Below are 27,638 nucleotides of genomic sequence, written 5' to 3' on the forward strand. Positions count from 1 at the left end.
CTCCCCACTGCTTAAAAAAAAAAAAAAAGAATGCAATAATATTCTATTGGCTTTCTTACCACAAATGTAGTTAGGCTTTCATTTGACTTTGGCTCCCTAATACACTCATAAGTAATACTTAATACTACCTTTGATATTTTTTTCCTAAGGCTAATTGGCCTACTGGTCAATAAGCTCATGCCTAGGCACATCTACCTGTCTTTATGCAATGCTTTCCTAGTGGAAAGTTAAGAAAAGCTGTTAGAGGCAGGTAGTTCAATAACTGCTGAGCTCCTGGCCAGTGCTAACTACAAACTCTGTCAAGTGAGCTTCCTTACAGAAGAGAGTAAAGTTTAATATACAATCTCTCCTCCTTTCCACTAATTCCTATGTTTTATATTAGAGAATAAATAATTAGACTTTACTAATGTCTAGCTGCATGACTATCAAATTATTTTACACATTTATATCTCAGTTTTCTCAACTTTAGTATGAAAATTATGATTTTTGAAGTGTTCTTTTTAAAAAAGTATTCTTGCATAAATCAAATACTATATAAATATTAGGTACTTTTATTACTACCATTATAATAAAAACTTACTCATCAAAAAAAAGAAATTTTTTTTTTTACTTCCCTGAAACCTAATTTCTTCATTTATAGAAGGAAAATAATGAAATATTCCATTGAGTATAAAGCCCTTTCTGTAAATCTCAGTATGAGATCAGCACTAGGTAAGTGACAGCTGTGGTGAAATCCCTGGGCTGATGTGTCTCATTTTGCAAATTTTGAAGACAGGGAGATTGGCGGTTTCTCATAGTAGGCTCACCCTAGTCATTTCATTACCTTTGTAATAGTATGACCTTTACTTTTGTGGGTTTCACTTAAGGAATTATGGTGAGTTTCACTGTATTATTATCTATTAAGCTATAATATCATTCATGCAGAAACCTGATACTAATCATACATCAGTCTCAGAGACAGAAACTTCCCATTCTGAAGTGTTTTCTCCCATCTTTGTTTTCCAAAGCAGGACCGTGTCGCACAGCACACATCATTGTAATGCCCACATTTTGTTCTTTCCATGTAGAACACCCTTTGGAACAAGCATGCCTCCAAATCTTGGATGCAATTACAGGTTTTAAGCGGCCAAATGGAACCGGTGGGAAGGAATTTTGGAGATGACTGTACTTTGGAATTGAGAAAACTTTTCACAGAAGACTGTTTGCTTCCCCATGGAGATGCTAACATCCCTAAGATCCTGCCAGCCAAATGGCCTTGGTCTTAATTTACATTACTTCATGTTCCCAGGAGTACAGCCACAGGCAAGAATCCGTTTTGTTAATGATTGTTAACAACTGATGTTGTTATTGAACTGAGACTACTGGTTTTGGCAAGGTGGAAAAGACTCATTTTTTACTATTTCTCCTGATAAGTCTTAGTATAATAACCTTGGGCGTAATAAAACAAACATAAAAAGACTTTGAAAGGTGGAATGAAAAGGGCATGCTAACTAGGGACCTTAGACTCAACAACATGGGATGAGTTCCCTACACTTTCTCTTTTTACCTCTCATACATCCCAGGCCAGGTGCTGGGGAAGCCATTGATTTGGAGTTCCCAAAGGACATAGACAAAGTTTAAAAAAAAAAAAAAATCCCCCCAAAAGTCTGTTCTCTCTAGCTAAAGGGCCGGAAAATTTGTGGTGGTCCTGCAGGATGGCAATATTTTTGATAATACCCACTCTGTCACAGCCAAACATCATGGAAAAAGACATATCCCTTGTGGTGCTATTAGAGACTGAGTGGAGAGCCTGCATTTCCAAATCCCCCTGGGAAGAGCATTTTGAAGCCAGGGTGGTGTCAGCAGAGACTTGTGGGGAAACATGACCTCCTTGACTCCTACCCCGCACTGCTCTCCTCCTGCCAATTTGCAGAGAGTGGGGTGGATTTTGGAGAAGAAGGAGCTGGAGAAAAGATTTCTTTACCTATATATGGGCAGATCCCTAGTAACCCAACAGGAAACTGATTAGATTTAACAGAGCAAAAGTTCTGAGATAGAAATATGGTGTAGAATACAGGTCTCTGAGCAGTTCACAAAAAAAGCAGACTGGATTAGCACTGCCCTGGTTGTGAAAAGTTGTCATTGGAACTACACCCCACAAAAATAGGCCAGGACCGTCACGATGAGCCTAAAAAGGAACTCCACTAAAAAAAAAAAAAAAATGATTAGGATCCAGAGCATTATCACATGGTGCCTCCAATGTCCACTTAATGTTATTGGAGTGAGCTCTGGCCACTCTGATGGTCATCAATCAATTCTCAACATTGTCCCCACTCTTCAGCTTATGCTCATTTGATATGATCCATGAGTTGCAGTTTTGTTTTCCTTTCCCTGCCTAGAGCTCAGCCTGATTTTAACTTTTAACCTTAGCTTCTGGGACATTGACATTTCCAGGAGAGGTAGCTGATTTTGTTGCTCATGTTCCCAGCAATAAATAGACTCTTGTGAATGAATCAATTGAATAAAATACAATATTGCCCTGTTTTTTGGAGAGGAGTAGCTTTTAGACATAATACCCCAAATTACCGTTGAGCTCGATCAGCTTCCCTGATGCCACTCTTTGCCATAGTTTTGGCCAATATTCTCCTAAAGAAATGCCATGTTTTCTATCATAAATGAGAATTTAAACCAGCAAATATTTTATTCATATCTAATTATGCCATGATTCTATAAATACAGCCACTTAGGAATGACAACTTTCCTACTAACTTCAGTTTATAAAATATCCATTTTAATAAACTTTTTCCCTGAGAACAAATGTAAAACTGTAGGCGGCTAATGATCCATTTGAGGAGATTACAATATGTGCATGATAAAATAATAACAATCATGTAAATAGAAAAGGCATAATGGTTCCTTTATTTTAAAAGCCTCCCTCTTTGAGGAAAGCTACATGAACTGAATGCCAAACTACCTAACAGGGTACCTGGAATACAGAGGGTATTGATATATATTTACTGAAACTAACACCATAAGTTATGTTTTGAGGAATTTGTTCACACTAATGGACAGTCCAAATGCTGCTTTAGTCATGCTGCTCAAAGAAAATCTAGAAGTGAGCTATAATCCTGAGATAGAAATCATCATTATAGTTTAAGGCAGTGATCTTGTGAAGAAGCAATTTAAATATCAGAGAGAATACATATCAGGCAGCTTCAGACCACAGATTTTGCAAAGCTCTCCCAGGTCTGTAATCTGGGGGAAATGTTTACTTAAATATTGTGTTCATATCTTCTGAAGCGGATTAGTAAAAAGTACTGCTTACCTAATGGGGAGATTGAAAGGGTATGTTCACATGACACTATTATAAATCACTAAGAATTCATTATGAATTTCCTTAGTGTACGTACATTAAAGACAAACATATGCTCAAAATATGAATATGAAATAAAATTTTAAAGACCTTAAGATTTTCTAGTGCTAAAATGCAGTATTCTTTAGTTTGGAGGTCAGGGCTTTAAAACTAAGAAAACAGTTATGACAAGCCAAATGACAAATATTTTTGTTATCCTTGATTGTCTAATAATGATTTATTAGCTTATAGTTCAAACTCAATTACTATGCCATTCTTGCTTTTCATTATTTCATCTCTAGGACTCTTCGAAGCGAGTCGGTGATATCATTCCTCCTTTTTACAGATGAATAAACAAGTACTAACAATTGACTGATTGGGCCAAGAGGTTAACAATGGAGATGTAGATGTGTAATTGGACTCTATAACTCTTATCCCTGCTGGGTTCTCAAGTCTGCTGCCTTGTAGCACTGCAAGCCTAGCCTGGGTCACACCAGAACACAAAACAGAAACTGTTCTTTGGAACATTAGGGATGCACTGTCTCTCCACATGGGAGACAAGGCTACTGCAGTGGGACGATCTGGTTCAGCATCCTCCTCAACTGGGAGGAATGGCCCTACCTCTTTCCAGTCACATGGGATGGAAGTATTCATTTTACTTTTTTGACCTTCGATTTTCACATCTCGAGTTGTGCATTATATGGTTTGTAAGATATCGTCTCGTATTAAATTCTCTAAAATTGCACCAGAAGGCAATGGCTCCCTTCGTTGTGAGGGTCTCTTCCTTTCAATGGGGGTACCTATTGAGAACTTGACAGTATAGCTAGCAGAGTAGCTGAGATGTCACAGTGAGGTTTTGTGCACTGCACAGGCCAGGATGTACACACACAGGCATGCATACACAGACACACACAGACATACACACACACACACACACACTCATTCTAAATTTGGCTAGGTAGTTGGAATTTGGCTGGGAGACAGAGATAAGCGTTCTGTTTATTCAAAGAAGTTTGTTTTGCCTTTTATGTTAATCAGGTTTTTATTCATTTGTCAACCATCTCTTTATCTTTCCATGTCTTTAGTTTCATATTAGGTCCTGGAAGCTGAATAAAACAAAAGAAACTGAACAATACCTGGTTTTCTGATCCCAAACATTTGTGACATCTTCCTGTTCAGGGTGGGCTGTTCCATGATCATCTCAGAAAACACCACCACCACCACCATCACCAAATAAACAAACAAAAGCAGAGGCTGGGGACCCATTCCTGGCATTTGGATTAGGAACAACTGGAGCTATCAGTTCTAAGCTCATTCTGCCATGTAGGATCACCTACAGTCACCGTGTTGGTTTGCAAACTGGCCCTCATACGTGGAAGTCAAGTAGACATCAAAGAAAGAGGCAGCCTAGATTGGCAGGTGGCAGCTTTAATAAGCTAGGGAACTTAGTACATATGAAGCTTATCTTGGATGGCCACAAGACTAACAGATCTCTTCACTTGCCCCGGCAGAATCTTAAAAAGTTTATATAGAGGGTTTAGCTGAGTTCAGTCACATATACAGTTTAGATGATCTCAACTACACTTTGTTTTCTCAGGGTTATGTCTTTGAAATGATACATATAGAAACATACATTCCAAGGACACAGCAGAGGGTTTTGCTTTCAGCTCAAGTAGCCATCATGTTTCTTAAATGAGTTCCTCCAGTAGGTCTCTCTGCTCGAGGTTAGACAGTCAACTTTTCCCAACCTAGGACAGATCTTCAGACTCAGACTAGCATTTGCACCATCAGCCCTGTAATTCTCAGGTCCTTGGATTTGGACTGAGGTATACCACAAGGACTTTCCTGGTCCTCCAACCATCAGATAGGAGAATGTGAACATAGACTCTGTATCATGGGGGTCATTTCTGTAATAAATCTCATGTATATCCTTTTGATTCTGTATCTGTGGAGAACTCTACTACACATATCATAATCTCTGGCTCTGATCTGGCCAGGGAAAGGCCAGATTCACATTTTAAATTTTTGTCTCCACTGTTTTGGGGGCACTCTGAAATAAGTTGCTATTACGATGTAAGTAAATACTTTTGTAATTAGCTGCTTTTAGGAGTGAGTTAATAACTAATTGAAATTCATGAAATCTGACCAGAAGCAGTGAGCCCTGAGTGGAGGATAATTAAGATATTGGCACTCCTGCCATTGTTCTTAACTGATTGTGTAAACACTTCCGTTTTCTCTAGACATTCATGGTTGCCGATTTCGACAGTACATCATCTTGTTTATTAACTAGTATTTTGGTGTTTAGCTTTTGTCATTTGTTCACTTTATGATATCGTGGGCCAGCAGAAGAGATACTGTTCACCACCTGTCTTACCTGTCCTAGATGTCTGCTGCCATCTGGAGTTACTCAGAGCCCCCTCCACAAGATGATGAACTGAGCAATTCAGACCTGTATTTGCCAGTCCTCTGTAATGTGGACAGCCACAGCACAGGGGCAGGACATACTGCTTGTGAACATTTATATTCCTAAAAGCAGAGCTTTATTTCTTATTTGTCAGACAGTTTATTTTCTTTCCTAGTTCCCCCTAAATAATCTAAATCAAGCCTCTTTACTTGATAAAACCCTTTAGAAAAAGCTTTCCAGTCTAAGTCAATTTTCTCTTCTTCCATGTTTCATGTAAATAATAGAGAATGTGTTTGAAAAATACATTCTTTCAGTTGTATTAGAAATTCTTCCAGTTCACTAAAACAAGATATCTCTTGTGAGCTGCCAACTCATGTGACTCTATACCGTTCCTTTTTTCTGGTATGGGTTATTCATAGTCTTCTCTCCCAACCCTTAGTGTCTTTCCCCTAAATACCCCTTATCCTAAGAGACATGTAGCTCTCTCTTGGTCAGAGATAATCATAGGCTTCATGATGTTAAGAGGGCTTGAAGAAAAATAAGACCTTTATAGAGATTTTGGATGGAAGGTCATGTCCTAAATGTTTTGATTTAAAAATATCCACTCCCCACTTATGCATAAGTGTGCATTCACAGTGCAGTATGCCAGAGACCAAAACTGACAAATTACATCTTTTTATGAAGCTTCTGTTCTAATGGGAAAGATAGATCTTTAACAGAAATAAGGAGCTGAATACACAAATAAAATCAACTAGTGATTTGTATTTGTGCTGGTTGGTCACTTGCTCACTGTTCACTGTTCTTGGGTCCATTCCCAGACCTTTCCCTAGAAAATACATTTCTGAGGGTCCCTTGTCCTCTGGCCTTCAGCTGGTTTTGGCCAAAGGTAGGGTCTCACAAGAAAGTAGAGGCAAGAGGCAAGGAAAATCCAGGGCATATCTCCTCACTTTCCTCTGTTTCAGGCAGTTCATCATATGATGGCTGTGTGTGTTCTATATAAGCCTCTTGAGCTCTCTATGTGAGCCGCTTTATGAATTTACCCTTTGCCCGTTTTCCTCCTTTCAGGGGCAGCTCTTGGGCTCTGTGATACCATTTGTTATTTTCTTCTTCTAGCTCTGAGGGTCTAGCAGCCTCTTCTTCCTAATCTTTGTGCTGCCTCTTTCAACAACTTTGTTCCTACTTCCTTATATTATAATTCTTCTTTTGGACCACTTAGCGTGGGCTCCGTTTCCCATGTTGGACCTTGCCTGACACAGTGTTATGAAATGTAACTGATAAGAGAACTGAGAGGGAAGGGGATACTGTTTTTGGTAAAGTGGCCAGAAAAGGCCTTTTAGGGAAGGTGGGTTTGGGGCAGGAACTTGGATGAGATGAGAATATAAGCCATTAGGGGAGAATGTTCTGGGCTGAGGGTACAGCAGTTGTATGGGACTCCAGAAAGGAGCATGCTTGGTTGTTGGAGTAACAGCAAAAAGATCAATGTTATTAGAGCATAGTATGGGAGAGAGAGAACTATAGGAAAATAAGTCAGAGAATTATCAGGGAACCAGATCATATAGGGCTGAGGAAGTTCTGATAGAGGTGATCAGAATAACTGGAGAGAATAGCTTGAGCTGATGACTCTGGGAAGAGTGTATGTAGGGAGATCAATAAGAGGCTACAGCAGTAGTGTGTCCAGTAGAATATAGTGGTACTTCAGACTGAGATGAGAAAGGCAGAGATGGTGAGACGTGGCAGATACAGAGTATATTTGAGGGTAAAGCCAACAAAATTTGAGGATCGCTTGGATGTGAAGTTGTGAAAGCAACGTCAAGGTTTTGAGCCTTATTGACCACATGCATAGTGAGGACAGAGAGTTGGGAAAGATTTACTAAGTCTGGAGGGGGTCATCTGGGTGGACAGGAATTGAGAGTTTGATTTTGGATATGTTAAATATGAGATGTCTAATAGACATCTAAGTCCAGTGACAGGTAGGCATTTGGATTTGTGCATTGAGTTTAGGAGAAAAGACTGGGATAGAAATTAATTAGAGGAATAATTAATATATAAATGGTCAAAGCGTTGGATGAGATCTGGGGAATAAATATAGAGAAATATCAAAGAGATCCTAGGACTGAACCTTGAGGCAGTTCAGTATTTAGAAATCTGGCAAGAAATAATTCAATTTCTGAACAACTCATGCAAACAACCTAAGTGTCCATTGATGGATGAAAGGATAAAGTAAATGTGGTGTGTACATAGTATGGATATGGATATAGATATATATAATGGAATATTATAAAAGAAGAAAAAAGAAGAAAATCCTCCATTTGTTTTTGTTTTTTTTTTTAAGAACATGAAATTATTTAATTCACTCACCAAAGGACATGCTATTTGGTTACTTAAATCCATGATGAATTTAGAGTTGTAAAAAAAAGCACAAAAATACCCACAAGCTTAAACTATAATATGAGCAAACATTATTAGTAAATTCTCGGAATACAAAAGGAGATCATTAAGTTATGATGGCAGATATAAATTAATTATAAAGACATAGTAAGAAAAAAGGTTTGCATGCATTTAATAACTCACAAACAAAAAATACATACAGACAAAAAAAATCGTTACAAAGAAGAGAATTAACAAAAACCACATTGTACTTAGAGGAAAATCCTCCATTTGTAACAACACGGTGGACCTTGAGGCCATTATGCTAAGTCAGAGACAGAAGAATAGTATTTGATCTCACCTTTATGTAAAACAAACAAACAAACAAACAAAACTATCCTTATAGAAACAGAGGCACTAGTGAAAGAATAGAAAATAGGAGGAAGGGGAGAAGTGGTTTTCTCCTTCCTTGTGGTTTCGCTTGGCTGTTTTCCCAGTAGTAGAGGTGATAATACAATAATGGCTCCAGAAATGACAGATATCAGATGGGTTTCATGGCTTCAGCCCTGATCAAGGTAACAATTCTGGTAGATCCAGAATCGACCATGATAGCACCTCCAAAGTGTAAGCTTGTGGCTACAACCCAGAAATAATAGCAGCCTCTAGTCTCTGGATATCACGCCTTCCTATTTTTTGCCCTTCCAAGACCTTCCTTTTGTTTTTGATCTTCTAGTTTTTCCAGGATCTTTATACCTAATTCCCTGTATTAAATTCCCCATTGGAGATATTTAGGTAGATTGTATTGGAGGTGATAGGATTGGGAAACATCTCTAATGCAATTTCATTTATTTTCTATTTAGAAATTGTTACTGTTTAGAAATTGTTACATATATTTAGTGACTAACCGAGAATTTCCAGGCATGGCCTTTAGTCATTTTTAAACTCTGATATTTTATCATCAGTTGCTATAATTTGGGATGTCTCTGTTCAGTGAATTTTCCAAAGAGAGGCAAATAGTTTTGCCTAGCAGTGAACTAAACCTCAGACTCAGCAAGCAAAACAATGGCTTCTCCAGTAAGTGATAATTAACTCAGCTCTTGTCTGTTTCAAGGAGTTTCCTTTCTTCCAGTTGGCACAAGCAGACTTTTATTATTAGTGGAGGGTCCTGGTGGTATATGTTCCATGAACTTCATTTGATGATGCTCCCCACTGGGACACTGTTTCTTATGACTTTCCCCACCAAAAAATATCTTACTCCTTCTTCTAATGAGGAAAAGTATTGCACACTATTTAGCTTCTTTTCAATCTGGGTGACCTGTAGTCCCAGTTCTCATTTCCAAAACCTGAAGTGATACGCTGTTCTTTTTTTTATCCCCCCCACTCTAGTAAAACAGAAGAATTGAGAGAAAAGATTTTGCACTTTCATGGTGAACTGGTGCTTGATAAGATGAAATCATGACTCATTGTGGGGAAAATGTCTTAAATTCTGGACAAGACAGTGAGGATAAAAATAGAGGATATTCTTCTGGAAATCACTTTTACCATCAGTAGTGGGCCCAGAGTTCAAAACCAAAGAGAGCCCAAATTCCTTCCTTCTATACTACTTCCCAGTTTTACACTCCAATTACTTCAGATCACTTCAGAGAAAGAGTATGTAGGCAGAGATTCAACCTTGAGCATGCTTGAGGAGGCTGATGCTACAGAGGTTGTTAACATGTACCTTCTAATGCCCCTTCCCCAGACATTTTTCTGCAGAATGATTTTTCTATAGATTGAGCTCAGAAACTTGCATTTTAAACAATATCAGGTAATTCTATTGGAGGCTATCACCAGATTTCAAACTATTCTGTATCTAGAGTACTCATCTGTGATTATTTCAGAATATCCTATATTTACAAGTGTTAACACGATACTTCTCTCTTGTGCTTGTCCATTGTCCCAGCTATGCTGTATCAAAAATATGGGTAACAATGGAGAAATTTTGTTAAGTTTTTAAATATATTTTAATGTCTGAATATTTAGTATTATTCATTAGTAGATAGAAAATATATGTGTGGGTGAAAGATGTTTTTATTTTTCTCCACCAGTATGTTCTGTGTTTATTTCAGAGGGCATTTAAATATTATTTTAGTGGCATTGTTTCAGTTAATATTATGTGTATTTTACTAGGGCCAGGGATGTGAAGATACTTGGTTAAACATTATTCTGATTCTGTCTGTGAGAGTGTTTCTGGATGAGATTAACATTTTTGTAAGTAAAGTGAGGAAGGCAGATTGCCTCCCCAATGTGGCCAGACTTCATCCAATCCACTGGAAATCTGAATAGAACAAAACACAGGTAAGGGATAATTCACTCTTTCTGCCTGAATGTTTGCAAGCGGGAACATCAGTCTTTTGTACTTGGACAAGAACTTACACCATTAGCTCTCCTAGTTTTCAGGTGTTTGGATTTGAACTGGGACTCTACCACGAGCTCTGCTGGGTTTCCAGCTTATATATATGGTGAGACCTCTCAGCATCCATTATGATATGAAACAATTCCATAATGTTTCCTTACAGCTGACTCTTGAACAGCATGAATTTGAACTACATGGGTTCACTTATATGTGGATTTTTTTTTCAATAAATACAGTACTATAAATGTATTTTCTCTTCCTTATGGCTTTCTTAATTTTTTTCCCCTCTAGCTTACTTAATTATAAGAGAAGAGCTTATAATAAAATAACATACAAAATATATGTTAATAGACTTTATTTTATTGGTAAGGCTTCCAGTCAACAATAGGCTAGCAGTAAAGTTTTGGGGGAGTCTTAAGTTAAACATGGGTTTTTGACTGTGTGGGGGTCAGCACCTAAACTCTGCAATGTTCAGGGGTCTATGGTATCTAAATACTGGTTCTGTTTCCTTGGTGAACCCTGACTAATACAGTCATGTAAATCAATAAAGGAAAGGAAGAAGAAAAAAAAGGAATGAATACAGCACAAACCAGTCTAAAGAGAAGGAAAACCATATATTTTTTATTATAAGGTTCTTTATTCTTTCCTTTCTCATCAAATTTGTCAAAATTCCCCAAAGCTACTTCTTGAATCTTTATTAAAATTCATTTCAGATTTGGGGCAATAAAATATGTCTGCCTAAGGTAGTGATTAAGCGTCCATATTAAAAGGTCTATAGTGGTAATTCCATGGAAAAGGAACTTAATTAAATGTCACAGACTTTTTACTACTTCTCTGCTTAAAAAGTAAAACCATGAAGAGGGTTGCCTCAGGCTCTTCAAAATGCCTGTAAATATATTTTAAATGCTGATGTTAAATCTTTAACCTCTTATTTGTTTAAGAAAATGACATATTTAGTCCCTTATCATCATTTTAAAAATTACTAGGTGTTTTGATTTGTGTATTAGGCATATACTGTAGTATTTATTATTCCTGAAGTATAGTCAGAATTCAAGTATATGCCAAAATAGAGAAAAATTCCTTATGGAGATCACTTAGAGATGATGACAATGCCCATTCATGATCTGTTCTCATTGAGAGACTTAAACAGCTTTCATAGTGACATAATAGTTACAGCATTCCTAAACTAAATTTGTGGAAACTTTCCAGAAGGTTCTGAGTTGGTAGAATAGACTCATAGAAGATACTGGGGAGATTCTTTTTGCATACATGAAAACAAAAGTAAAAAAAAAAATACTGAAAGCTAAAAAGTGTACATAGGAAGTTGGGCTACTTATAATGCATTCTATCTGTAATGAATCTGATAATAAAATTATAGTGCTTGGCCTTTATAATTATGGTTGACCCTTGAACAAAATGGACTTGAAGTGTGTGGGTCCACTCACATGTGGACTTTTTGGGATAAAAACAATATAGTACTCTAAATGTGTTTTCTCTTCCTTATGGTTTTCTTACTAACATTTTCTTTTCTCTAATTTAATTTTTATGTATACAGTGGTTGATATATATAACATACAAAATATACATTAATTGACTATGTTATCGGTAAGGCTTCTAGTCAAGAGTAAGTTATTAATAGTTAAGTTTTAGGGGATTCAAAAGTTATACATACATTTTCACTATGTAGGGGGTCAGCACCTCTAACCCCCACATTGTTCAAGGGTCAAAAGTACTATATTTGAAACAAAGATTGGGACTTTTCCCATTGTCTCAGAATTGCCCCCTATTGGGACCAAGCAGCACAAAATACCCTGAAAGCCCCCTTAACTTGCAGAATACTAGCAACACAGTCTGAAAGATAACCATTAAGTTTCTAAGTTCAAGAAAGAAAACTGGGGAATTTTCAGGGGCCGGGTGTTGGCTGGTGATTATCTAAAGGATTCCTTTACACAGAGCTTCTGGAAGGTTTCTAGCTGCAAATCCTGAAGCCCATTCTAGTGCTGTCATCTAGTGCATGGTGAGAGGATTCTTGGAGAGTGTGATGTGTGTGCTTGTCCTGCAGTTGTAAGTGCAAAGAAAGAGCCTACCAATTCCAGAAAATGTTAGAAAGCTGCTGGAGTAGCTGACACCAGCAAATGACAAGGGACTGAGTGTAGTGTGGCTTCAGAGGAAAAGGTAGCAGCAACTTTCTGTGGGCCCTTGTAGCTCTCTGCGTAGGTGGAGACCTTAGCAATTCCTCTAATTCCACTGACGACACAGGATGGGGTGAGATACAGGCAACCCACGTTTAAACTGGCCAAGGGAGGCTAGAACCCCCCAGTAACCTACATGCTATGGGACTGAGGGTCGACCTCTTTGAGGTGATGCTCAGCAAACTACCTCCTTCATCTATGTGGAGACTCACGCAATGGTGGGTGTCTTCAGTAGCTAGTGGGACCATTTTGAGCCACAGTAAGAAGTCTTCTTTCCTTCCTTCCTACATGTAATCAGTTGGTTAAGAAGATCTGCCCCTCTTAATTCTTCTCTGTTCTTAATTATGGAAAAGCTAAACTAGAAGAGGGAGCAGAAGCAGGTATTTCTGCTGTTCATCAGTGAAACAGACAAAGATTCTAATGAACACAGCTGATGCATGTGATCAAGTAGGCAGATGTGTAGAAACACATATTTCTATAAATTGCAGTGTGCTGGACTTGGAATGTTTTCTTGTTAGATTTCCTTCTTTAAGGCTACCATACCCTTTCAGATCATCAACCAGTACTGAAGAAAACAGGTGATTTTCTACCTGTACTCTTTTGTAAATTTTTCAAATTTAAATAAATTGAGACATTTGCTGGAAAAAAGAGTTTCAGAGGCTTGCAAGTGCCAAATGAATATATAGTATATATGCTTTATTTATTTATTTATTTATTTATTTATTTATTTATAACTAGGCTCCATGCCCAACTTAAAGCTTGAACTCATAACCCTGAAATCAAGAGTTGGATGCTTTACCAACTTAGCCAGCAGGGCCCCCATTATATATGTGTGTATATAGTATATATTATATATACTATATAATGTAGTTATTGGAAGTTTGAAAGATTTATCTCCATGAATCTCATCCTACTTTTTTTTTTAAGATTTTATTTATTTATTTAAGAGAGAGCGCAAGGGAGAGCATGAATGAAGGGACAGAGCAAGAGGAAGAAGCAGAGTTCCTGTGGAGGAGGGAGCTTGATGCAGGACCCTTAAGACTGTGACCTGAGCTAAAGGCAGGTGTTAAACCGGTTGAGTTACCCAAGCATCCTTCATCCTACTTTCTTTGCAGGCAGACATGTCTAAAAATTTATTTCTGATAGTGCTGAAGCCACTCCCGTTGGGGGGGAGGGAAAAAAGTACATCCAAGTAACAAGACATAATGGAGTTGGAACCATTAATTGTGTACACAAAATAGAAAAATTAAAATGCTCCTTGAGCAGAATTTTATCTCGAGGAGTAGGTTTTAACTTGAGGCACTGCTGAGGTAACAACAAATGGTGAGTGGGGATGGATGGGGCGGTGGAGAGGATCTGGACCAGAGGGAGACAGGGAAAACTGTGTGGAGGCAAAAACATCACAGTTCATTTTTGGGGCCTAGTCTCAAGCTAGAGTTAGCTTTTCTAACACAAAGTCTAAGAACTCCTTTTGATAATAGTTGTAGATGGCATCCACAGACATTTGATCTAAGAAAGTTCACATTTGTAACAGAAAGCTACTCTTTCAAAATATCAGTTTGCACAAATCAATGAATCACTAAGGAGGAAAAAAAAAAGTAGCTAACAGTAGAAAGACCGTTGAAAAAAATCAACGTAGTAATAAAGACACAATGCTTTTGAATTTTAAAGATTCAACCAGAAATTGAGAGTTCTTTACAACTGTGTATTAGTTCTAAACCAGAAAGAATCCAGATCAGCCTGGGGAAATAACACTGTGTGGGATGTAGGAGTGAGTAAGACACAAGAACCAGGGCAACTAAATGTCAGAGAAGTTAAATCAGAACTGGGACAGAGATTGACCTACACTAATTTTGCTAAGATATTACAGATAATTAAATGAAAAGGGATTTTTATTTAATGTTGGAATATTTATACCACTTTGGCACTTGGCTAGTTATAAATATATTGCAAATACTGTGTAGGTCATTCCCTCCTAAAAGGTTTAATTCTTTTCAGTGGAAATATTTCTTTTATGCAATTTTACATGGAAAAAAATTAGTTCAACTATTATAGAAGAGATTTTTAGTTTTCTTCCAGTGCATCTCTCCTTTTTCTATAATAACAGAACCCCAGTTTGTCATCCTGGCACATAGTTACGCAGATTAAGTAGGAGTTTTTCATCCACTCTTACAACGGGGTGTGATTATAGCTCTATGTTCTGGACAATGGGATGTAAAAGGAAATGGTGTGTTTAACTTCTGAGTCTGGATATAAGAAGTTGGACCCTTTTATTTATTTATTTCCACCTGCTGGCTAGAAGACAGATGAGGTGTGTGCCACTTAGTTTAGGGCAAACCCCTAGTACTGGCAAAGCACGAAGGAAGAAGGGATCTGGGACTTTGAATGTGAAGCTGGTATATTAAATAATTAAATCTGTGTTGCTTACAATACAACTATTTACTTGTGAGAGAAATTAGTTTTAATCATATTTAAGCCTCATTATTTTCGGTCTCTTTTAATAAGAGCTGCACCCAAACTCATATCTTAGTGAAGTACGTATCTGTTCATTTGTTCATTCAACAGATTGATATTTTACGTATAAAATATGTATATCCTAAATCATTCACTGTTCTGATGATGGATTTGACAGTGAACAAAATATGCCAGGCCCTTGCTTGAAACAGAGTGAAGAGCTTCAGGTAATAAATAAATAAAATAAGATATAGATATAAGGTAATATCTCATAATTATAAATGCCTTAAACAAAATGACACATAGAAATCTAGTAGGGAGATATTAGGTACCCAGAGGAGGGGCTACTTTTAATGATTTGATTATGGACAACCTCGGTGAGGTGACAATTACCCTAAAATCAGAATGGTAAGAAATAGTTAAATATCTAAATATATAGAAGAGGAGTATTCCAACAGAGGTAGTCAACATGTGTCAAAGACCTAAACTAAGAGGGAGCTTAGAGTTGAAAAGGGCTTCAGCAAACAGTAAACAAAAGGAAGTGTTGAAGCATCCAAGGTCAGAGAGACACACAGATGTCTGATCAAATGTGATTTTTGTAACCAAGGTCAAAAGTTTGCATTTGGGGGCACCTGGGTGGCTCAGTGGGTTAAGCCACTGCCTTCGGCTCAGGTCATGATCTCAGGGTCCTGGGATCGAGTCCCGCATCGGGCTCTCTGCTCAGCAGGGAGCCTGCTTCCTCCTCTCTCTCTCTCTGCCTGCCTCTCTGCCTACTTGTGATCTCTCTCTGTCAAATAAATAAATAAAAAATCTTAAAAAAAAAAAGTTTGCATTTTGATGTCATCACGGCATGTAGCAATCGAAGGCTTTAAACAGGGCCATGATATGCTGATTTTCAATCCACTTGAAAAGATGCTGTAACTATTATAGAAGCGGGGAATAGGTGTGACAAAAACATGGTTTATTTTCCTCTTGGCCAGACAGTTAGGTGGGGCCATATGACTGACTTCTAGCCATGGGATATGAGTAGAAATGATGCAGGCCACTTTAAGGCCTGAACCCTGACACTTCTGAGAATTTCCATGAGATTCTGTGGATCTCTCATGCTTCAACTAATGGTTGGATGCCACACCATGAGGATTTATGGTGCAGCCACTACTTGAGAGAAGCTGGTCCTTGAATGACCGTATGGAGCAGAGTCTCACTAGTCAAAGTAATCTTTTATTTATGGTAAGCCACTGACACTTGGGTCTTGTTTGCTGAAGCATTTAACCTACCTTGACTGATAAAGACAGCTAGTGTGGTGGTCTGAACAACAAACAGCAGTGGCTTGGACCAAAGGTACCACTGGGGGTTGTGTGAAGCCATCAGTTTTGGGATGTAATTAGAAAGTGGAGTGAACAGGAGTGAACATGGAGGAGATGGAGATAACAAGGATGTAAACAATATAAGAAATGGCTCTTTAAGATTTTTATCTGGGTCATTGTGTGGCTTGCAATTTCATTAACTGTGAGGGTTGGGGGGGGGATAGGGAAGGGGAAGGTGTATGCAGGGTGGGGGAAATCAAGGAATCTATTCTGGCTAAGATACTTTTTTAGATGCCTAACTATACATTGAAATGGCAAATGTTAGATGGGTGAATCTATATCCCAGAGGAGAGGGAAGGGCTGAAGATCAATTTTGGAATTGTCCAATGGATGATGTAGACTCAGCCAACATTTGCATTCACAATACTTGACCGCACAATAGGTTGTTTCTCATAACCATGCCCACTCCTTACCAATGTCTTCTGTTGGGGTTCACAACACTCATAAAGACCTTCTCTCCCACAATCATGATAGAGAGGAAGGTTAAGAAGATGTGAGCCTGAACAAGCAAGTTAACACAGGGTGAGGAATTAGACCTGGGTAGACACATAGATTTTACTAAAATTCTGTTCCTAAGAGAATGATAGTTCCCACCCAAATGTCAAAGAAAAGAACAGGATTGGGACTGGGAACCTCTGAAGCACAGTTATATAGATTCTGCTGATTGTTGTTGAGATTACATTAAGAGGAAAGAAAAAAAGATGAGCACCGAGGTATAATTCCATTTACCACACTGTCGCTTAAGGTCACTGATGAGGACTAAAATAGTCTTTGCAAAAGTTCAATGAAGAAGAATAGTTTTAAAGAAAAGGCTGGCTAAGATTGAAAAGAAAAGATTATCATTGTTGCTACTTTAAATTTTAAACAAGCTCGTCTGAAAAGCAAATTATTTGTAGTTCCACTGTTCCAAGATAACTATTGTTAACTATTAGGCTTTTCTATAAGTTAGTTAGTGAATTTTATTTCTTTTTGGAATTTTATTTCTTTTTAATTTGATAAGAGAAAGTTATTCCTCTGTTTTAATTTATATTCCTTTAAATTCTAGTACATTATACTTTTTACCCGGTTATATTTCTCTTATGTCAATTTGTCACATCCTTGGGCTTTGTTTTCAAGTGTCAGTCTTAGTCTGTGTTAGAGGCTACTGTTTTCCTACCTGAATATCAATTTTCTCTTTCTTCAAACCCCTAGCTTTTATCTGTGCAAAACGCTACTTGAAATAAGACATTGCCTGGCCTCTCTTGTAGCTAGGTGGGAGCACGTGACTAAATCTAAACAATAGTATGATGGTGGAAATATAGCATAATAGCTTCTGGGAAATTTCCTTCAAAGGCACTGATATGGACCCCTTACTCACTTCTTCCATCTTGATGCTTAAAACATGGATATGATGGCTGAATCTCTATCTTGGACCATGAGAAGAAGGGCAACTTCTGTACCTGGCTCTCTGGAAGAAAAATGGGTTCCAGATGACAGGACAGTAACCATGCCAGCCCTGTTCTGTCCACATCAAGACTTTTACCTGAGAGAATAGATTTCTATTTTTAAGTTGCTATTTGACAGACTTCTTTAACTCAGATCTAAGCTTAATCTCAACTAATACAGATATTGGATCCAACCTTCATTTTCAAAAGACTGCTAGTTTGAGAAACTCCTTCAATGCAAGATAGTTGCAAGACAGAAATGCAAACTAGAAACTCTTTCAAAGCAAGAAATTATGAAATAAACTTATTTAAACATAAATTCTAGATTTAATATCTTGACTTAATTCCTCTCTTCTGACCCCTTTTTTCCCCAATTCTTTTCCATGCTACTCCTGCCCATTCTTCCCTTCTTTACCACCATTTTCCCATTCTGGGTATGTGTACCTACTTTCCTTCTCCAGTGCCTTTTCCAGCCTAACTGGTTCTTCTGCAAGAATTAGGAAGAGGCAATCCTCAAGGTGGCTAAAATTCGACTGGTTCGTGACTGTGGGAGCTAGAAAAAGGTATCCCTCTCTCTGGCTGGATCCAGCCCCACACAGAGCATATGGTTTGGCAGGCATAACCCTGGGCTGGATTTCAATCCTTCTTTACTCCCTTGGCTGGGTGCCCTCGTGCAATGAACTATATGCCCATGTTTGCAAGTCAGCCAGTGCTTTGCTAGCAGGCTCAGCTTATCTACAGCAGGATTCTGATGCAAAGAAATATTCAAGCATCCCCTAAATTGAGGGCACATTGGACGTATTGTCAAATGTCATTCATGTTACTGGTTTTCCAGCCTAAAAAGGGATTCTTCTGGCTTTTATTCTTGATTATGGTCAAGAGTCGTATGGAGATTCATTTTTCACCTGCATATGTTTTCACTGGTGCTGACATCATTTCTGGTAGCTCCTATTATTTCTGATTTCCTGTCTAGTTATTTGTTTGGTTTCCTGAACCCTCAGTACATATTTAGTTCTTATTATCTCGATTATCTCAAGCTTCCTCTTGTGTTGAGGTCTTAGTGACTGGTGTTGGTCAGAGATATAGAGGGGAACAGATACCAATAAAATTAATCAAATTGATTAATTACTGGCTAGTTCATCAGCTGTTAATGAATATTTTCATCATAGAAATGACATTTCAAAACATTCTATAAATTAGCATTTTAGAAGGGAAATTGAAGTATTTGATAAAGAGATTTCTCTAGATACTTTAGGCTGTATTCAGTCTTATTTTCTTTACAGGCCTTCTTTTCCCTAATTTCTGTGACTTAGTTCAGTATACACAATATTTTATTAGAAGTTCTAGTTGTTTTACTACTCTTTCTACCAACATAACCTAAGATCTCTTGTCCTTTCCCACATTATAGCATTTATTTATTTATTTATTTATTTTGAGTATATATTTATTTATTTATTTGAGAGAGAGAGAGAGATTGCATGCGTGTGAGTGGGGGTGGGGGGCAGTTGGGGGGAAGGGGCAGAGGGAGAGGGAGAGAATCTCAAACAGATTCTCTGCTGACTATGGAGCCTCTTGCAGGACTTAATCCCAAGACATTGAGATCATGACCTAAGCCAAAATCAAGAGTTGGGCACTTAACTGACTGAGCCACCCAAGTGTCCCAAATTATTGCGATTATATAACAGTTATTATGTCTTGTTTTCTCTGGCTCATCACATATAAATTTAAGCTGGACAATAAACAGTGTAAAACAAAACTGAACTGGTTAGGCCTCTTTGTCATTTCCAATCAGATGCAAATGTAGTAAAGAATGAAACTCATGCAATTATTATTTTCCCCACATTTCACAACCATAACGATGTGGTTTCTGTGCCCTTCATGGGACTATTTTTCTTGCCCAAATGCAAAGAGCATAGGCGATGTCAAGTTTAAGATTTATGTGTCATGATAAAAATAATGGTGACTCTAAAACCACTGTAAAACGTGCAAAATCCTTGTTAAGTTTTCCTTGTCTTAACTTTTATTCTGTAGATGGAAAAATGAGTGTGAGAATGTAAAAATGCTTGATTGGAAAAATAAAGAGGTTCCCTGGAATCAGCTCAGGGGAACAAGCTTACCACAGAACTCTTGGCATGTGATCCTGTAACTGGTATTTTGAGAGAACAGGTTCAAGAACCCTGGTCATGCGCTTGTAAGGAATTTTCGCTAAGGCTTTATTCAAAGACAGCTGAGAGCAGACTGTAATACATTTTCAAGTAAAAACCACAAACACAATGCTTTGCCTCTAACTTTTTCTTTCTGTTACTCACTTAATCCAAACCTCTGCTCAAATGTTGCCTCCTGAGAGAAAACCCCTCTGCCCATTCCATGCAAAATCGTACTTGTCATCCATTTCTTTTCTCTCATGTTGACTTGTCTTTTTGTATAACACTTATAACCATACCTTATATTAAGTATATGACTTTTTGTGACTAGTAGTGGTGGTCTCCTTCCCCAGTGTATAAGCTTCATGAGGGGAAAGAAAAAACAAAACAAAACAAAACAAAACAAAAAAAACTTTGGTTTATTCCTGTATCCCTAGCACCCAGAAAAATCTCAGAGACAAAGATGGAATTTAATGAGTACTTGTTAAATGAACTATGATATATTGTTTTTTTTTCTTGCTTCGTGTTTATTGATATCTTGTTTTTATGCTGAATATCAGCAGCCACATTTAGACAGAGTTATAAGTATGATTGACAGGGTATTTTTGTAGTATTCTTAGTTTTCTTAGCCTTAAGTTTCTTCTTTACTACAGGGCACCAAATCATGTGAACGAAGCCATCCCAGAGGACTTCAAGTCCCCTTTAGACCTGCCACAGTTCTAAAAGAAAGCCAGAAGCATGACAAATCCTTCACTTTTTACACAGCCCTTGGCCTGTGTCACGATCTGCAAAGTTGGGAATTCACTGGAATGTGTGACTTTCCTTGCTGGCTTGCTTTTAGTCACTCTTTCCTTTCCAATAAATTTGCACAGCTTTTCCTTCCTGTCAGATGCAGTACTGTGCTTGTTCAGCTCTCAGTCTCAGAGGCAATCAATCAAGGCTGGGTTCCCAACTTGCTCCCCATTTCCCATGCCTTCTTAAGTTCACTGTTCTTCCACTGAGCAAAGAGCAGGTCCTGGGGACTGATTATCAGAACTTCTCACACTAATGAGCAATTTGTTGTGCCGAGGCTCTGGCTATATATATGGGGGGCTAGTGGGAAGGTCATCCAGGAGTTGTACATGTGACTTCTGTTCATTTTCCTCCTTTGGTAAGCCCAACCACTACAAAATATCACATTGCGTTCAAAGGAGCTGGGGCTCACTTCATTTAGGCCATGAAAGGACATGTGAAGGACATCTCCCCCACTAACATTGCCAACTGCAACTGTGTGAAATTCTTGATGGGCATTGGGCTGAAGATCACTACTGGAGTTGGGGAGGAAAGGTGAGTGCTCTAGGCTGACAGTGACCAATGAGCAGATGTCTCTCTTGATGCTTGGAAACTTCAGTTTTTAGAATGAAGCCTATCAGTTTGTCAAATACAAATATATAAAAGATATATGTATATACATACATATACATACAGATATTAAGAAATCTATATACATAGATATGAAATATATAAAGTATTTTCCTCAAAGAGCTTAATGGTATACAAATATATTGTTCTAAAGGGATATGCCTGCTTCCACATTATTTATTTGATGAAAATGAGATATAACCATTCTTTATTTCTTATCAATCGTATCTCTAATTTTCTAGAACTTAAATCTCATAGAATGAGAGAGTTAGACTAGGTCATCCACATGACACTTGATACATTTCTGTTCCAAATGTGATCCTTGGAGACACAGCATGAGCTTGACCTGGGATCTTGTGAGAAATGCAGAGACTCAGGTCCCACCCAAGATCCACTGAATTAGAACTTTCATTTGCACTTGCTCCTAGAAGATCCATATGCATGTTACAGGTCACAAGGCACTAATCTTCAGCTCTAATATTTTGAAGTTGTATGATTACATTTCAGTAATCTACTATAATGATCCAAATGCAAACAATAGCATGAAGTGAAAGAATATAGATGTGAATTTGTATTTCAATTCCATCACTAATAATCTTTAGGAGGATAACTTCAGTTTTCTAGTTTTTAACGTGGAGAAAATGGCATCTGCCTTCAGGATTGATGAGGGTTAAATGTTACACATGTAAAGTACGGCCCATACAATGTCTGGTACCAAAGTGTGATAACTGTTCTTGTTAGTTCATTAAAATCTATGCAATTAAGGGATTTTTTAAAAGTAGGTTCCATGTCTAGTACAGAGCCTGATGTAGGGTTTGAACTCATGACTCTGAGATTAAGACCTGAGCCGAGATAACGACTCGTGTTGTTTAACGGGCCTAAGCCACCCAGGAACCCCAAAATTCTTAAGGCTTTTAATCATTTGAAGTTTTCTTGTTTGTTTGTTTGGTTTTGTGTGTGTATGTGTGTGACAGCCAGTAGCACTGTCTAATGAATTCCCTCCAGATTGTCTGTTGATGAACACCCTAGGACTAGAGGGACCTTTACGTTCCAGAGGGGAGGCTATACCCAATTTAGCTTTTTATGGGATCAGGCTTCCTAAGTTCTCCAGGTGTTGGAAGCCATCATTTCCTAAGACTACCTTGGCACCTACACTCAGCCCTTGCATCCTCAGCCCAACATGTTTATGTGCTCTCTATACTCCCCCTATACTTGCCCTATTAAAAATTTTAAACTATGAGGGCTAGGGGCTTTCCATGAAGCCAAGTAGTCTCTTTGTGGCGTTTCAGCAAGATGCTTACCAACAGGGCACTCATTCACTGCTGGTCCCTTAGTCTCGAGTTCCAGCCTATCCCAAGTGATGCCATTCACATTTACCTGAGCCCTTTGCCTTATGTTATTTGGGTAAAGATTGCCCTATATACTTTTAACCTAAATGGTGTAAGATGTTATAATGTAGGGACTAGAACTAGATCTCATAGAAAAAGCAAGAGAAAGAACATTCTACTGGGAGCTAAGACTTGGGTCTAATTCCATGTATACGATTAGCTGGCTCATCTCTCCAGTACATTTTATGAATGTAGGTCTTGGATTTTCCATTAAAAAATGGAAATACTGGATTAAATTATGATTCCCCCTTAAAAGTCAATGATTTCTTTTGTCTTTTTTTATCTTGTATGCATTGAGATGAAAAAACCAAAGGTTTTTGTGAAAATTTATGGATTTATCATCATTTTTCATTTAATAAAATCTTAAACCATTTAGGTTAAAACATCTTTAATCTCTTGTCTTGTATCATCTGCCATTCTTCACATAAACAATTTGTGACTCATGTGAGGTTCAGGGGAATTCCTTTATTCAGTGGCTCTGTTCTTCTAGGATATTGCCTTTCCCAAGCACATAGATACTTGAAGATTTCTAGGTAACTTATTTTGAAGAATCATTCCTAAGGCAGTAAAAAGTCTATCCAAATAATTTTGAAGAAGCATTCCTTATCCAAGATGAACAAAAGATTCATTCCAAGATGAACAGGAATTGTTTCTGCAACTGGCACAGACAGTTATTTCCATAATAAGAAATTGAGTGAGAGAAAAAAAAAAACAAATAAATCTAAAAAAAAATTCTTTAATCAGTGGATCTGAAGGCAGAGGCCTATACCTGGGGAAAAATTTCCAAAAAAAGGTCTTTCTAAACTGAGGGGAAAAGTCCAAAGTAACAAGATTTTCTTTAGTCTTCATTGATTTGGATTAAATTACAGCAATGGATAACAGACCCACCATTTAATGCATACCTCCCTTTTAAGAATTCATCCTAAACAATGTCCCTGTGGAGACCAAGAAAAGCAAGGCTGTACCCACCTCGAGTCTAGCCCTGACGTAGGTACAGCCATCTTGACAAAGTAAAAGCTGGCACCTTGCACCCCCTCTCCACCTGTTCCCCTCCCCTCGGTAGTATGTGTGACATTCCTCAGCCACCCCTGGCAGCCCTAAAAGAAAAACAAATAGTTAACTGGCAGAGATCACAATCCTGCAAGACAGGAGTCTCCCCTGGTTTACAAATGTCCTAGAGATTCACAACAAAGAAGCTATCTTAAAAATAATGTCGCCCTCCCCACCATAAAACTAAAGGAGGCTGAGACAGAAAGAAATGTTAATAAAGTTAAATTTCTTCTAAACCTAAATCTCACTAACAAGGATACTTGATAGGAGAAATGTGAAACTTTATCTCTAAACCTCCAAGATAGTGTCAGCAGTCATTCCCAAGTACATGACCCACTGATATACTTCTAAAGGGTCTCACGAGATTTTTATTACTGGTAATAAATAACCTTTCTCCCAACAATAGCTAGCCCCTCAAGGTCCTGGAGACCTTGCTTCCAAAATTTCTTAAGAGACTTACATGATCCATAACCCCCTTTGTCCTCACCCACCGCCAAGTCCACTTCTACTCTGCCTTTAAAAACTCTGACTGTAGTCTGGTTTGGGGTCCAAGTCCCTACTCCGCCGTGTCCGGTATACTTGGGCCCAAGGTTAAGCTTGTCAAATAAACCCTCGTCTGATTACATCATTGTTGGCTCCTTGGTGGTCTCTCAGACGTGAAAACTTGGGCATAACATTGGTGTTGGCTCCTTGGTGGTTTCCCAGACGTGAAAACTCGGGCATAACAGTCCCCTCACTGTATACTCCTAAGCATGAAGAATCTGTCCCTTCTGTCTTTGATAATACACTCCGCTTTGTATATTACTATAGGCTGTTGTACTTATAAAGTTATATATCACATTATAACATCTCTCCTATCGCCTAACAATCCCTATTTACAGTTCTGCCTACTCTACTTCATTGTGTGTTTCTTGAGGATGGGGACCTCATCTTAATCATTTTTGTCCTCCTGGGGCTAAGGCAATTTTTGGTGTAGTTGATACTCATAAATGTGTTTTAATGTTGAATGACTGAATTAATATGCATTAATTAATATGAGAAACCCATTACAATGGTATTTGAGAGAAGTACTATAAATAATTACGTGCTTTTTACTTTAGAGTGGATTTTCTAAACAAAAATAAGATGTGATCTGAATTTAGCCACATCTGGGGTAGAAAATCTGTTTTAAAATAATAAGGCTCTAAATGGAGCTCCAAATTATGAATTGGTACCTAACACCTTATTTTAATATATATATATATTTTAATGTAGATTCCTATTGAATGCTTTGTAAGCACCTTGATATCCAACATCTTTATAAGCAATATTAAATGAAAAAAATTGGCAAAGCAAGTAAAGTAATCCATATATAAAAGACAATTTACATATAAAAATGAAAATGCTCATTTGAACTAAGGATTTGAACTCAGGAAGAAGATTTAGCAGAATTAAAAAAAAAAAAATCCTTTTAAAAAAAGACATTCAAATAGGTCTCCGAATACCAAGAACCTACCTGCACCCAGGTGGCAAGTTATTATTTTTAATCCTTACATTTGTGTTTAATAAAACCATAATAGGGGAGAGTATCTGATAAGCCCAAAGGGACGTTACTGTAAGAATTCTTTGTAATTCTCGCTCCCTGAACCTTGCAAGCATGTTGAATTTCTGTCTATTTTGAAGAAAATGTAACTTTTGCTCTTTTTGTCTTGCAGTAGGTAAAGAGTTTGTAAACTCTGACAAATCACCACTGTGCTTTAGTTTATGACACCCTGGTGCTCTCTATGTCCATAGATGTGAAATTGTGAATTTCCAGAGAGGAACTTCAAGCTGCTTTGAGGTTTGAATCATTGCCTGGGAAGTGGGGTCTTCCACCTCGGTGCTGTTTCTTATGTGATTTATGGCCTTTCAGAGTGTACAACTGGATGTAAGTCACCGGGATAATCCTGCTCACTTCCAGATATTTGTTTGCAGTTGACTGTGGTCCCTTTCTGTTTCATTTCACACTGATAGGAGCACCCCAGCCTGGTGAGTTGGGGGTCACGCCCAAGGAAAGAAATGCCTCCTGCTTTTTGTTTTATAGCATTTCTACAGCTCCTTAGATTCCTATGACAAAAAGGCATAGTTTCAGGTAAGAAACTTGTTTTGACTAGTCCCTCAACCTCCATGCCCTGTAGTTGAAACTGAGTCAGCATCCTTACATCAGCTGTCAGAAAATAGTGTGTCTTTTTTTTTAGTTGAAGTATGGTTGACAGATAATGTTATACTAGTTTCAAGTGCCCTGCATAATGATTCAGTAATTCTATATATTATGAAATGCTCATCTCGATGAGTGTAGTCAACATCTGTCACCATACAAAGTTATTACAATATTATTGACTATATTCCCTATGCTATACATTCCATCCTGTTATTTATTTATTTAATTATTTAATTCATTTATTTATTTATTTTTATTTGACAGAGAGAGAGATCACAAGTTGGCGGAGAGGCGGGCGGGGGCGGGGGGTTGGGGGAAGCAGACTCCCTGTTGAGCAGAGAGCCTAATGCATGGCTCCATCCCAGGACCCTGAGATCATGATTTCAGCCAATGGCAGAGGCTTTAACCCACGGAGCCACCCAGACGCCCCGATTTATTTTATAACTGGAAGTTTATACCTCTCAATTTCCTTCATTGATTTTGTCTATTTCCCCATTTACCTCCGCTGGCAACCACCGATTTGTTCTCTGCATTTATGCATCTGTTTCTGTTTTTTCTTTTTTTATGATTTTTCTAAAGCGGACGGGAATGCAGGAAAGGAGGAAAACGGAGTGAGTGGGAGGAGAAGCGGTACATTGGAGTCAGCACAAAAACCCACTCTTTTAAAGGGTAAAAGAAGGGTAGATGTTTTATAGACATATAACAATGTTTTACACCTTCACATTCAACTATATTAAATAAATCCAAAGATCCCTTCCAAGCATATCCAGCTAACTGGATGAAAGTCTTGCTTTGTACTGAGATGTCTTAATTCTGAGAAAAGCTATCATAAGGATATAGATCCTTATTTTTTTATTGTCCCTTTCTTTATTTACTTTTACAAGATTTTATTTATTTATTTGACAGAGAGAGAGAGAGAGATCACAGGTAGGCAGAGACAGGCGGAGTGGGGGAGGGGCAGACTCCCTGCCGAGCAGAGAGTCCTATGGGGGGCTTGATCCCAGGATCCTGAGATCATGACCTGAACCAAAAGCAGAGGCTTAATCCACTGAGCCACCCAGACACCCCAGGATGTAGATTTTTAAAAAAAGAATTTCCGCATAGTACGTTCTTTTAGTCTCCACAACATCAATCTTTATAGCAGAACCTTGGCTATTAATGTCTACCCAATAATCATATTTCTATGTATTCCCAGGCACATATTCCCAGGGATCCATGGCACACAGTAAAGAAAATATTTTTAGGAAATTTCTTCACAGAAAACCCAAAGTGAAACATTCATGAGAGCTATGTATGTTTAGAAGGTACATAGAGTCCAATCAAAATTTATACTTCAAGTGATAAGTCTGCACCATATCCAAATTAGTGTGAGTTAGCAACTTCATATTGCACAGACAAGACCCTGGAACTACTTCTGCTTCCATATATAGGCATACCCCAGAGATACTATGAGTTTGGTTCCAGACCACTGCAATAAAACAAATATCCAAATAAAGTAAATATCACAATAAAGTGAGTCAAATTAATTTTTCAGTTTCCCAG

Source organism: Mustela putorius, unplaced genomic scaffold, assembly GCF_011764305.1.
Source record: "Mustela putorius furo isolate JIRA1106 unplaced genomic scaffold, ASM1176430v1.1 tig00003983_pilon_pilon_pilon, whole genome shotgun sequence".
Lineage (NCBI taxonomy): Eukaryota > Metazoa > Chordata > Mammalia > Carnivora > Mustelidae > Mustela > Mustela putorius.